This window comes from Cottoperca gobio, chromosome 21 (genome assembly GCF_900634415.1).
Source record: "Cottoperca gobio chromosome 21, fCotGob3.1, whole genome shotgun sequence".
Classification (NCBI taxonomy): domain Eukaryota; kingdom Metazoa; phylum Chordata; class Actinopteri; order Perciformes; family Bovichtidae; genus Cottoperca; species Cottoperca gobio.
The window spans coordinates 2,884,538-2,900,010 of record NC_041375.1 but is presented as its reverse complement, the minus strand read 5'-3'; positions in this window follow the sequence as shown (position 1 = coordinate 2,900,010).

Genomic DNA, 15,473 nt, shown 5'->3' with positions numbered 1-15,473 from the left:
ACACACCACTGTCTGAATATAGTAATTAGTCCTTTGCATTGTAAGATCCCCTGATGTCACCAGTCCTCTGTCTACTTACCGTTCACTTTCTTTTGAATCTTGTTCAAGAATCCCCCTCCTGCAAATCCCATTTCATGTTTCATCCTTCAAAGCTGTGCTGTCCCATTGATGAACCTAGCTGTTATGATGAGACCATTATAGACGTGGAAATATGTGGAGTGCTTCTATCCAATAAATACTCGTACAATATATTGAATGTTTAAAGCTGGTCCAGCCAGACATTCATTTTTCACTGGAGGTTTTTAAGCTGCACACAGATGTCTACAAACCTCCCATGATAAACCTACTGAGTGAGTACAAAACAAACAAATCAGCAGATTGTAGATTAGAGAGCGGACCGGTTCCTCAGCACAACATTTGACAAAATGCAGCTTTTCCATTTCTCTAAACTTACCAAAGATATCATCCTAACTGTTAGGATGATATCTTTGGTAAGTTTTGAGAGTTTTGTTCGACACACCTGTTAGGACCTAGCAGGTGTGTCGAACAAAACTCTCTCATGTTCTCCCATTGTCTATCTGTTCCTGGAGAGAGCAGCGAGAGTACATTTCAAACTGTGAATTTAATTGAAAACTTATTTTGCTGTTGTATAAATGTCCTTTCAAATCTGAACTTGCAAATATTTCAATGAAAATCAATAAAAAGTTAGCACTACAACAGTTTATTTTAAACCAAATCTCTGTTATATAAAAATACTGAAGAAAACATCTAATTGACAATATTTACATAATGGGCATATTTCATGTTACATTTTCATTACTATTTAGTTAATTGAAATAAAGTTCACACTCCTTTTCTCCCTTATGCCTCCAGATCCCGCCAATATACACAGACACACACACACAGACACACAGACACACAAACACACAGACACACACAGACACACACACACACACACACACACACACACACAGACACACAGACACGCAAACAGACAGACACACAGACAGACACACAGACACACACACAGACACACAGACACACAAACACACAGACACACACAGACACACACACACAGACACAGACACAGACACGCAAACAGACAGACACACAGACAGACACACAGACACACAGACAGACACACAGACACACACACAGACACACAGACACGCAAACAGACAGACACACAGACAGACACACAGACAGACACACAGACACACACACACACACACACACACACACAGACACACAGACACGCAAACAGACAGACACACAGACAGACAGACAGACAGACACAGGCCGACGTGATGTTTATTCCTACTGAATGTTCTTGATTCACATCTGTTGTATCTCAAACATTTGATATTTTAAAATTGACAGCAGCTCCTCTAACCAACATTTGAATGAGGGAGGTTCATCTAACTTAGAGTGATGAAGAATGAATGTCCAGGCCAATAGTGAGGCAAACGCTATGGACCTTATTAAGCCCACACATTTGTTTTTGCTCTATCTCCAGGTTTTGTCTCTTGACGTCTGGCTGTTATTACTATAGTAAACACAGGTTTCACACAACCTGCTATACATTTCTAAAAGTTGGCCAAAACACAGAGGACTGAAGCTGCTGTGTAAACTGAGGTTGACTTTCAAAGTAAAGTCAAACCCAGGATGTACTAAACAAAACAACTCCACAGTGCTTATATTTTATTTCCTTTAACAATTCAAATGTGCTGTCCTCAGTCCTACAGTCTTTAGAGGCTGGTGGGTTCAAAACCTACACCACGAGTGGATGTGTTAACTCCTCTCGCATGTTTTACGATAGAACAAGCACAGAGAGGTCAGTTCCCATTGATTTTATACAGAAAAACTCTCATCCAGTGCGTTCCTGCTGATAAAGCAGCTGCAGTGGGGACTCAATTTGGAGCTTCACGTAGCGAGCCTGGTAACCATATCTATACTGTGCTAAACTTGCTGCCCTGACACATTACCACAGACACAGACCTAAGCCTGTCGAGCTTTCCAGAGCCATATCTGAACACTGCCGGCATCCACAAGCTGTCTGTAGAAACACACACACAACTCTAACAGGTTGTTTTGCACTTGTATACTTGTAATCAACCACTAAACTCATGTTAGACTTGATAGGTGCATTATATGTGACAGTAAACATGACATGTTTTTACTTTCTCAAGGGTTGAAACAATCTGTAAATAGTCAGAATTCTGGTGATTTTTTCCAACAAAGTCGTATTAGAGGGAAAACATGTCCGCTCTGCTCAGTGGACCGTGGCTGTTGTAAAGTTACAAGACTCTCCAGCGAGGAGGTCCCTATTCACTTTAGTGTCATTGAACCACTTTCTCTCTTGCTGTTCTTCTATGTCTCCCCCTGTCTCTCCTCGTTGAGCCCACTCATGCTTTATGATGGTCTCTCCTGGGTCCTCTCGGTTGAATCTCTGTCTCTCTCTTTCATTCCCTGTCTGTCTGCCTGTCTGCCCTCTCCTTGTCCTTTGGTTGAATTCATTTGTCCTATGATGCCCAGACGTCCTTATCCAACTCAGCCTGGTTTAAGATTTGCACAGAGCATAAGTTTATCACGGTGACAGGTCAGTATGTGTTGTGCTTTATTATGTGTTTAGAACAATATGGTATGGTACACATGTGATTGGCCGTTACAAAATGTCTTCATCCTAAACACACACACTCCAGTTTTATATGACCTGGGATTATTAATGTGTAACAACCTGATTATATAAACTGATACTATTAATGACATATATTATATATAGTTGGGTAAAGATTTGGATTTTAATTCATGTTTACAAATCAACACATAGTGTGCTATTTGTAAGGTAGTTAACCCTCTGACACACAACATGGGTCAGAGGTTACCAGAACAAATTATGTTGTTTTATATCTTATGCATTTTATTAATTAATATCTCATGAAGTTCCAAAACACCTCAAACTTGTATCACTACCACAAAAATGCGTAACATGGGTAAGGAATGACCCACGTATATTCTCAATATAATTTGATGGGAAGCTTAGAAACATTCATCTATCAAACAATTCTGAAAATGAACACAGGTAATTTGTGACCCATGTTGTGCAATATAAGGTTTTAAATGTGTTAATCTCTATATCTGTAAGAGACAGGTCAGTTTTGAAGATAATTCAGATTAGTGGAGATAATGGAGTGGTTTCTGATAAATCTGGGTACAACGGTTTGGATGATATCTTACAAAAAGTTATTTTGTAATTTTTCGTGTGTTCATGAATGTCTACAAGAGCTAACAGTGTGCCTGTTCAAGCCTCTCCAGTGCAGACACTGTTTAGGCAACACAACTTAGGTTTAGGCAAAAATTATGTTTTTGTTAACTGTGTTTGTTTCCGGCGTTAGTTAAGTACGTAAGTTATGTTACAAAAGAAATTTAAAATAAAACGTTGACTTTTGGTTTCACACTAGACACGAAAAGTGGTCTCCTTCCACCCCGACCTCTCACCCCGGACTTTGTCGCTCTTTATATTACCTCACCTGACTTCCTTAGAGGCGGCTCTGCAATACTGGCTCACGATTACGTGAGTTATATACGAAGTGCATGACTTTTTCGTTGGTATAACTACAAACAGTGAATGACAACAGGCTGTTCTGATACTGAGCTTTGCAGGTGTGGGCTGGGTACTGATTGTGTAGGATTCTGCTCCATAAGCCCCCCAGAAAACTAACCTACCCCTCCACTGAGAGGAGCTATAGTCCCATACAGATTACTGGGGATCGCTGATAACTACTCAAGTTTCTCATAGTTGCCACTCACAAAACCTGGTAGAGAAATAAAAGAACTCTGGCATCCATGGCAACATTAAAATTGAGCATTAGAGAGATGAAACAGATGCAACAGATTGTGACCCATTGTAACAGACCACCATTTCTGACATGGAAGGAAAAGATGATGGTGGAGGTTGTATGTGTGTGTGTGTGTGTGTGTGTGTGTGTGTGTGTGTGTGTGTGTGTGTGTGTGTGTGTGTGTGTATGTGTATGTGTATTTGTTGGTGACCCACCTTCTCTGTAATGCATTGCCCAGTAGAAGGCAATGCCATCGCAGCATGGATGCGAAAGGCGTCCCTCATTCTGTTCAGAGATGCACCAGCAGTGCAAGACAATTCAGCAAGCAGAGGGGAAATCCAAGCAATGTGACGCAAAGGGAATATCAATGTACCTCACACCAACTGTTATCAGAAATAAATGTGCTTCAGATTGTGTTATTTGGTGCACAGCAGTGGGGTAAATGCAGAGGCAGGACTTTTAATTTGTAATCAAATCTGCAGGAAACATAATAAGAAAGAAGAAAATAATGCGGGTTCCTTTTGATCTCAATAATATCATTTGAAATATTCTAAATATCTATTCTGTCCACATCCTTTGTGAATCTGGGACACTGGAGAATGAAACAAGGAATGAAACAATGAAATGCACAGTGCAAAATAGGTTACAGTATCACAGTAATAATGCTTATGCGTACTGAAACTCTGTCACATTTCAATTCAAGTGCTGAGATACAAGAGTACAGAGGACGGTTGTGATTTCATGCAAACTGCATGTTGGTTTGTAAGTTGGTCTGTGTCACAGTCACAGTCATGGTCTCTTGGTGATGAATCCTAACGACATGCATTCCTCTCTAGAGTCACCAGCAGGTCAATGTTTTCAACAGTCCAGTAAAATATATTGAAATGTATTACATTAAAGGGACTACAATTGGTACAGATGTTGATGTTCCCCACAGCTTTTTATCTACAACCAACATCAAGTTAGATGCACTTTGAGAAATTAGTATTTGTCCAACACTATTCCATATATACCCCGACCCCGGATAAGCTGTAGACGATGGATGGATGGATATTCCATATATAGTCAAATCAAAATGAGTCAAAAAGTTTCCTCAGTCCACTTTCTCAGTGTGTGACGCACCGCCCATGCGCATTAGAGGCCAATAGACCTCACATTATTAAGGTCAGGGATATGCTTGAAACAAACTCGTTTCAAGCATATCAAAAAGTGTCGTCTAACCACGTCTAATGGAAAAGTGTTTATAGCAGTTCTGAACAGCCACATTCCAAGGCGGAACGAATAGATTCATAGAGAGGGCCGAGACGTGATGAGCTCTTCAAATGGGGATAACTGCACACGCTGTTGGACAATCTCTCCTCACTGACATTCATGGTGTTGCGTTAGGCTGTAAAGACTAAACGTGACAAGCAGACAAGATCTGCAGACTTCCTCACCACTACACACCTGGACTGCTTTGTGCTTGTCGGACAGTCCCATCATATTCTACTGTATTCTTAACTAAGATGATGCACATGGTAAACATTTACTGCTTAACATCAGCATATTAACTTATTTACCTCACCATGGCTGTCGACTGTCTGAAGTGTTGTAGTTTTGCTCATCTTAATTCTTTAAATGTTCTCTCCTTGAAGCAAAGCAATGCTCTAGCTGTTAATCCATCACCAGTCTCCAGTGTTCACCTACTGTCTGCCAAAACTCAGCCTGATAAATGACTACAAAAACAAAGTGAGGAGGGATAGGCAAAAGTATAGAGGAAAAGAGCAGGAGGAGAAATGTGGATCAGAGTTTTAACAGTTTGAACAATGGCCTAGAGGGCTCGCTGGAAAAACACTTTGCACTAAAACACCCCTGTTTAGCTTTTCATTTGAACACTGTATGTCTGCAGGACTGGATCCTTAGCAAACAAAGTTGGAAACCTCTGGTTTGCTTCCAAGACCAAAAACTGTCAAGGCACGTCTCAGATTTGGACATTAGGCCACGGCTTCCTTGCAAAGAGGAAAGGAATTCACCACTTGGGGTTCTGCGGTGCCGTGCTCTTGCATGACCGCTAATCCCGGTTCACAGGGAAAGTGAAGATATATTTTTCTATTGTTTGGCCAGATCTCTGGCCTTAAATGCAGCCTGTCACACAGGAATAAGCCAAACCTCTGTTTAAGTGTATATCATTTCCTCTGCTTTTTTGCCTGCAGCTCACCGCCTCCCCCTATTTAACGTTGAGCATTAGCAAAACAGCTCTTGGTTGTGCACTCTGTGTTTTAGGGTTGACATATTGATGATAGATGATTTGCACCTGGAGGCGATGCAGGATGAGACAAACAAAAAAATAAAGGGGGAATTTCATGAGAGGGGAAGTGGACAGTGGTGGAAAAGATCATAAGTCATTGGCTATTCCTCTAAGAAAGATGGCGGTTACAGTAAGTGCATGGCCTTGGTGATTCAGATATAACAGTGAGCCCAAAGGACAAAGGACACATAGAAAGAAGGGAATGTCTTTGTCAGTGAGCCTGAGTTTATATGTGTTTGTATACTCACCGTTCGCTGTCTGCGCCACAGCAAAGAAACACAATCACATTTCTATCAAGTTAATGGAGTCAGAGGGGACTTTACGGCATCCACTCCTTTGCCCTGCGAGTAACTGGAAGTGAAGATGATTGAATTATCTTCAGCCAGAAAGGAACATATTGGAACGTGTATCTTCAGATACTGAGGGGCCCGAGACACTGGAAACATAAACTCCATTCTCCAGCTGAATTGATCTCATGTTGCTCTGTAATTGCATTGGGGAAGTTGGAAAGGGAAGGAAGAGAAATTACTATAGGTTGCATCAGGGAATAGGGGAAGTTCTGTTTTGTACTCACAGTTAGTCAATTATGTGTCAATACAGTGGTTGAGTTTGGTGTAGGGTTTAAAGACTTTTAGGCAAATAAGGCTTTTATTTGTATATTTGGTGGCATTTATGCAACTGTGAGCTCAGTATTGTAGAATGCTATTTTGTCAGTGTTTGAGCCAGGACTGTCTGAAGGGTCATATAGGCCCATTAGTACTTCTCCCCTTGAGGGGAATACTGTGAAAACTAAACATCTGTACACCTATTTCAGACAATCGGCTCTTTTCATTTCTCAGTTTGTACATCCTTGATTCCTTTCCTTTTCTCCTCTCCTCTCAGTCCCGCACACCTCTTCCATGCGAGCAAGAGAAGAGACATGAGGAGCCGACCATGATCAGATCATGTGACTTGTTCAAGACAGCGCCACATAAAAACAACAGTCCTGCCAAATTACCGACTGCTTCTGTCGAAAGTACTGGCTTGAAACTCTCTGCCAGTCTTTGTTCCATGCAAATAGACCCAGTAAAAGACGGAGATGCGTTGATATGAGGTTGTTACAAAAATATTTTTGCACATCTACACAACGAACAGCAGAGCAACACACAAAGTAAAGTCACAGAAGGAAACAGCAGCTCTCATGTTGCTGAGCGCATAGAGCACATAGACACACTCACATGAACTCTGGTTATATAGGTGAGATTATGCTGAAAACAAAGATACTAAACATTGACATACTAACCATTTCTTAATGGGGTTTAGTAAGGCAGAATCAAAATTATCCCCGGACTCCAAAGGGCTACCAAAAAGAGACATCCTTGTAGAGTCCTGCTATAGTTTGGATATTCCGACTGTGTGTCATGCCTCTTTTACATCATGTGTGGCGAAGTGACATCCACTAAAGTCCTCCAGCAAGCATCCTCTCTTCTCTCATATCTCCTCGAGATGCATTTTAACCTTCAGGCATCCTTCAAGATGGGTCAAGCTGAGTTACATTTCCGGGTAACGGGCAGGTGAGCCAAGCAGGCACAAAATGGCGGAAATGGCTCTGCTCTCACAGTGACGTAGATTCTGCTGAGAGAGCTAATCCCTTCATAAACACATAAATGAACATAAATCTTAGTAAAATCAACAATATAAAATATCACATGAGGAAAAGGTTAGGGTGGTGGCGTGGGCTGCGACAAAAGTGTCAGATGTTAATGTTGTAGTATTTCTGCATGAATATGATTGGAGAATACTAGCTAAACTGCTCGTGTGAGCCAACGATTGTGAAACATTCAAAACAACAATCAGCCAATACAAACTTGATCTAAATGTGGAGACACACATTCCCACTGTTGAGCTGATACGATATATGAGGACTTGATCTGGCAACTCTCAGGATGCAAAGCCTCGTCCCTACGGACCGAGCAACTGCCTCCCCATGAAACCTGCAAAAATTGGTGTTCTCGCATGATTTGCAAGGTTGTCTACTGCCCGAGCTCCAGTGGTTACTGTGTTCTGTGTTGACTCAGACGTAAGGTGTCTGCTCCTTCCTGACTGTCAAACTGTAATGCTAACGCTAAGAGTCATTTAGTGCTTAAGAATGAAATGAGAATTGATATTTGACATATAACTAGCTCCTTTTTTTATTATACTTACAAAATTAGAATTTTAGGGAAAGTATAAAATGATATGGATGAAAGCCAGACTAATTTACTGTAACTCAAATTACTTTTCATTACTGTAATCATTACATTCAAAAGTGGAATTATATTTAGTGGCTGCTAATTGAACCTGAAGATATCAGATATTATGTGAATTGATCCTGTTGACAGCTCCTAGTCTCCACTAACGTAACGTTATCTGAGGTGATTGTGTCCCAGACTGACAGAACAAGCTGCTGCTCAGCCCTGAGAGTTCCCTGTTAAGGTGATTAAGATAGTGCTGTGATGTGCTTTAAAGTATCAGGGATTTGTGATATCATCTATCAGCTAGCATTAGCTGTTGTAGACTGCTTTCGAGCTCTAACCTACAGGGATGGAAAATGACATGCACAGTTACCTAAGGGCAGAAAGGACGGACTCATTTTGAGCCGTAAAAACACACAATCCTTGCTAACTTTTTATTACTCACTGGTTTGCTATGCCTGCTAATTATGTAACAGCCCACAGTTTTGATTTGTGGTTTGGCTAATTCACAAAATAAATGTTGATAAAGATTCGAAAAAATATAAAGAATTATTGGACATTTATATTTTAAAGTTGTCATCGTCAAAATGGTGCGTTCAGGCTCAAACCCCTTTTTTTCCTGTAGCTTTTAGTGGCCCGTGTCAGACTGTAGTACGTTTTACCATATTCACTGAGATCTAAAGATTACATATTGTTATGTCCCATTATTGTCTGTATGAAGCTTAGAAATGTCTAAAAGTGCATCTCCTGGGGATCTTGTATATAAATATCTGCCTTGCGTTACTCATCCATTTGCATCAGTCATACACATACTGGCTAGATTGCATCCAGACAGTGTATAGTTCTGATCATAGAGCATTTCTATATCTGTTTAGTAGATCCTACAATCACAGAATACATCCTGGGGTAATGACATGATAACAGCATGTTTTGAAACTGTAATTGTAGCATTTGTGTGATGCAGATTTTTCATACACGAAATTCGAATCAATATTGGGTACGAAGGTGAGACTGGTAACAATCTTCGTGGTGCTCATCACTGGGCCACTCCTTCTAAGACGTCATTTTAATAATTTATATTTCAATAAGCTCATATGAATCTTACATTAGATTTGCCCGTCTGTGCTGACAACACGATAGTGATTCAACCAGATAACCAGTTCAAAAAAGCTTTTTATCTTGGCTGCTAATGTGACAATGTTTCCAACGTGACTGAACAGACAAACACAAGAGTGGAAACTACAGGAACTCAAACTTTAACGTGATCAAGGAAGTGCATTAAAAAACAGCACAGTGAGTGCATGAGTGAAGAAATAATATTAAAGAATCACACAATATGTTTTATCATTCAGGTTCTTGTTGTGTCCAAAGGGTAATATATTTGAATCAGAAAGGGATGGTGTAGGTTTGGTATTAGAAGTAAAAATAAAATAAATACACACATACACACACACACACACACACACACACACACACACACACACACACACACACACACACACATATACTGTCATATACATATATATTGCAAAAGAGAAAAAAGTACACACACACAAACTCATCTGCAGTCCCTAACAACCTCCACCAACAAGTCTGGCAGCCCATATGTAGCCTGAGAGGCGCCACCCAGGGAAAGGAAAGTCCTCATTTAATAATTGACTGTTTTATTTTTTCATTTGTTGGTTTTTTTCTTTTTGTTTCATGGTTGATAAAGTATTTTAATTGGACCCTGTCTTTTAGCATTGTATAAACATGAAATGCTTTCTGGGTTTGTTAGTCAGCTGTGTTTTTATCCTTTAGTGCTAAAACCAGTGAGGCTCCAGCTTTGGGACAAAAACTAGAGTGTGTGAATATATTTTGTTCACTGGAACCTGTGTACCTGCTTGCTATGTCTGTGTAAGTAAGATCCACAAAGGTCAATTGGAGTCATTTTGGCTAATCATTACGAGTTTAGGGTCAGGGCTTAAGGTTGAGACTAAGGTTATAGGAAGAGATATGGATAAGGATAGGGGTAATCATGAGTAGGGTCAAAGAATGATACGAGCGGCAGGTTGTTTGTGTTTAGGTGTGTGAGTGTGTGTGTGTGTGTGTTTGTGTGTGAGTGTGTTTGTGTGTGTGTGTGCGTATGTGTGTGTGTGTGTGTGTGTATGTAGCTCTTGTCTGACAGAAGCAGCATGGCTCCCTGCATGTCTGACCTTTACTTGGCCTTCCGCACAAATGTGACACAGGGCTGACACTGACCCCATACGCTGCTCCCCGAACACACCCCACACACCCATATTTACCTGGCCTATATAGCCCTCCATGCCCTGTCATACAAGACACACCTTTTTTTTGATGAGCCTGCTACTCCATGGTTGACAATGAAACAGATTACACTATATGACCTTAGCATTAATTGGCACCCATAGTGAAATAAGTCACTTTGACAAAGTTTGTGAAACCAGCATTGACATCAGAGGGTGAAGCTGAGGACAGTGGTAAGACATTTTCAGGCGACCAAAGTGAAAGCATGAACAAAACCCAAACCAGACAATGGCGTGGTAGCGACTTCTCAATTAAAAGGTAGCCCCGCCCTGAAGTATACACTGCTTTATCTTCTAATTTACTCTAAATGAGGCCATAACTTACACAATGATTATGCTGTATAGAAGACTTGAAAGTAGTAATCGAGACCATACACTCATTAGGAACATGTTTACAGAGGAACAGACAGGTACAGAAGTCTTCTTTACAATAACATATTATTTTTGCAACCAGTGCAGTCACCCTCTGTTGGCCGTTAGAGAGAATGCAGGTTTAAGGCACTTCTTCTTAGGCTTCACTTTTCAGACCTCTTGCCCCCTTGTTGGCAACACCAGAATCATCCCTTTAATCTCCTCCTCTTCTGGCAGTAGATACAGAAATATTTCTTTCTAAAAATATCCAGAGAAGCTTTTTCCTCAGGACCATCACTCAATGTGAGAGGTGCTGTAAACCATCCCCCTCAACTCTCTCACTATTACACCCCACTACTCTGTTTTTATGAATAAACACAGTTTCCAGGGTTGCAATGCACATATAGGTTAATATGCACAATTATTACACACTTCCACATCTACCTTTTTTTTTCATATTTATATTTCAAAATGTACAATATTTATTTACTACAGTATACATATATTCATATATGGTATTCATCTCTTTATTAATGGCCTTCTTGTTCAATTTTAGCATGTGCAATTGTCACTTTGTGTTTTTAGAGATGAAACTGTAGTTTTAATAAGAAAAATGGAAACATGAACATCTACAACTCCATGACAAGTGGCCAACTCAGTCATCTGCTGATGAAAATCATGTGATAAGATCAAAAACTCATCAATTGATTTTGTGAGATTACTTTCTCAACAACTGCAACAACAGCAATTGTCAAGCAAATCTTAAGTGATCTTTTGAAATGTTGCAAAAAAGAAATGCAAATTAGCTGCCTTTCCATCAACTGGTCCGGAGACGATAACCCACATTTGTCAAAAGTTGGTGGTATAGGCTATTATTTACGCATGGCTGTAATCCGCCAGTAAACAGAGTAGAAGAAGTAGATGTTGCATAACGGAAACAAAAAAAGTTGCCTTTGCCATCTGACCATGTATGAGAGAAAAATGGAGAGAGCTCTTCAGGAATTTGCTTCATTTGGAACTACTACAGACTGTATCTGTCTATTGGCATCCTCTGTGACTTGGTCACTACGAGTGAGTCCTTTTATCCAATACAAATAAAAACAATTGATTAGCGATGCTTAAGGAACCTATGATTTATTAATACTTTGGTTTTATTTCCAAACACTGGACATGGGTTCTATTGCACTTATCAACGTAATTGATAAGAACTGGGAACGCTGTCACATGCTAAAAATAGTTACAATTCGGCAACAAACACACACAAATCAAGATAATAAGAAAGGTCGTAAACTAACCCAGTAAATTCTTCCAGGTTAATCAAACACTAAAAACTATGGATGTGTGTTGACCCACACACATGGCTGTAGATCTACAAATGTCAGCAGTTCAAGGTCGTAGTTATATCTATTCATCGAGAAGCAACTGCAAGCAAAACGTCAAAAACGTCATCCCGTTTCCCTGCTTCCTCTAATATGAATTGCAGCATATGGGTTTGGAGTGAAGAAAGGCAAAGAGAAGGGGAGGAATGAGTAATGTATGTCATGCCGTAAACCCTGCACCATAACTTCTCAGCCACCATTTTACTGCCCCTCATGCTGCCCCGTAAGAGCTTGGCACAGTCAGCTGGTATTAGCATATTACGCCCTAACTCCCAGTGCCAGGCTTATTATCACTGTGATGAACGCACACACATGCATACATACACACGTGGCCACATTTCCAAGGGGAAGCAAAAATACTTTTAGCCATTTAGATCATGTTTTGGTTGGGTGGACACAGTCGAGCTGTGGGTGCAATATTGTGAGAAATGAGTGTGTTAGGAAACACGCCACTGGTGGGTGACGGACTTTAATGTTGATCATATAAAATCAAATCTGCAGACCCAATTCCAATAACCCTGGCAGTCCTAATGTATTACAGTGATAGCTTGCTATTAACTGCAGCTCTGGCTTTCTTTACAGCCGCCTTAAAACACATCACCTCTTTTCCATAACCAGAACGGCGAAGGTTATTCAGCCCCTAGGAATAACAGGACAGGAAGGTGCAAAAAATACCCTCGTTGGCCAATGGAGATATTTAGGAGTACAAGACTTGAGGCAGGGATAACTCTGTACAGATAAGCTGAGAGAGGCTCTGTTTGCCTTCAGGGATATCTACAACTTTAGTACCTACCTGTTCAGACAGCTGGTATAACTGAGGGATATTTTGCCTGCAGCCCAGGCTTCATGTCACCGCACTATCTCAGTGATGCAGGCTCTTTGGGACTTTCAATCTTGTAGCTCATGTAGTTTTTAACTGGACGCTGTCATCCTGAGCTGTCATGATGTGATCATCTGGTCCAAGCTTTAGTCTCCCTGGGCTACCTGTATTTCGTTGCAGATTAGCTGTATTTCTGAACTCCTAATGTACAACAACAGAAGATTTCAGGGCTCCAGACCAACTTTTACACTCAGTTGGTCGCACCAGCACAAGATTTGGTCCCAACCTTTTTTTGGTATTACAGCATGGAATTAATCAATGATCTTGCATGCTGATGAATAGTTATCCTAATTTACATACCCTGCCTGCACTTTCATCATCAGTCTGAGTCGGAACATCTTGTTATCTCTCCCCCAGCCTACTTCCTCTTCTCATTTAAAAAAAAAAATCAGCTTTAGAATTCTTCATTTTTGGAACATGGTAACAATTAAATGGAATGTTACGTAAAGTTCTATGCAGTACATACACTTGCATCCAAAGGGGAATCAATGATAATGATCATCACCATCTGAAACTTTAACACGCACACTCACAAATAAACATCATAAATGTTATAGCAATGGTACATGTCTGAGTAAGCGGCTGAGCACAAGTCTTAATTGAGTCAGATGAACACAAAAGTTAAATATGTGTCTTGTAGGGCACTTTTATACATACATATTCATTTCAACGTGAACCAAAAGTAAAAAAGTAGTGGGTGTGCTAATAAACACTGTTATACCAATATACCCAACAGAGATTGTTTGGATCCAGTAAATGCAATAATGGATGCTTTTGGCATGCTTAACACCACTAATGGGTTCCCTTGCATTCTCCCCCAATATAAAATATAAAAAGCAATAGTTAGATGGATGGATTAATGGATGAATAGCTGTATATTTGTTAGTGCTTGAACATCCTCCATGATATCATATCCCTGGAATCCACCCTCTTCATAACCCTGCAACTGCACCTGAACGTATACTGCTGCTTTGCTTCTGATCCTTTTAGTGCTGTAATCCGCTTCAGCAAACAACCTCTCACTGTTCCCTTACCGTAAGCTGTTTTCCTCTGATGGGTTGATAACAGCTGTAAATTGGAAACTAATCCTAAATGGTTTTTATTTTTCTGCTGCGTTTTTTTTGCTCTCCCTCCCTTTTACCTGAACCTCTCTGTTTCCCTCCAAGACTTTCTCCACAGGGCAGTAGTGTAGCTCTCCTTCACACAGACTCACTCACTTGTACATGTTCTCTCTTTGCTTCTATATTACAAACTCATATGTGATCATATGAAGGAAGTGTTACACACATGAACAGTAGATAAATACGTACAACACATTGCTAGCGGATGGTGGGAGCACATAGTGTCTGACATTGACAAGAGAGCTAGCTTTCTTTTAACTTACGACCCCAGTCTTTCCCAACCCTTAACCGAGTTGCTGATTTAGCCTGGACCATGATCCTTTATTAACCTGTGAGTAGATTTAGTTGCCTTAACTTAGAGGATTCACCATAAGGTCCAGACTTCTGGAGCGCTGCCTTCAGTCACTGGGGCTAAGCTAGCTGTGGATGGTCAGTGGATACCTTTAAAAGACATCATGGAGACAATGTGGTTTAGCAAGCCGCTAGCTTGTCTCAATTTATATTTTAACTTGTTAAGGACGGAAGATCTGACATGTGGGTGACAAAGCATTCAAGTTGTTGGAATTCACCTTTAAAGAAACGAGAAATGGAAAATAATGTACCTATTTACTTCTGCTAATGAGTCATTTGTAATAAAGTCACATAGACATATTTGAGGATGCCAGCACCAAAAACATCAATAATCAGTCATCTGTTAATAGTTTTCCTGACAAGGACGTCTTATGTTTGTATGAATAATGACAGAAGTAGCAGGTAGCAGGACTTTGTCATAGCATGTTGACACCTCTCAGTAAAGAAGTCGGGGGTGGACTTGTCCTGACATGACACTCAGCATTTCAAAGGTCTTTGATTTTTTTTTTTTTTTGTTAGATTCCTCATGCAATAATTCTGCGTTCCATCTCAAGCTCATAATTTTTAAGACAAATCTGACAGGACAGGAAAGAGAGCATTATCTCATTCAGTATTATTGCTGACCAATTTCTCTTTTCCCCTTGGTCTTTTTTTGCTTGCATAGACATTTATTTTGGGAGCTCACACATGAATGCATTTCCACACATGCACACTGACATATATACACACAAAGGGAAGTGCACACT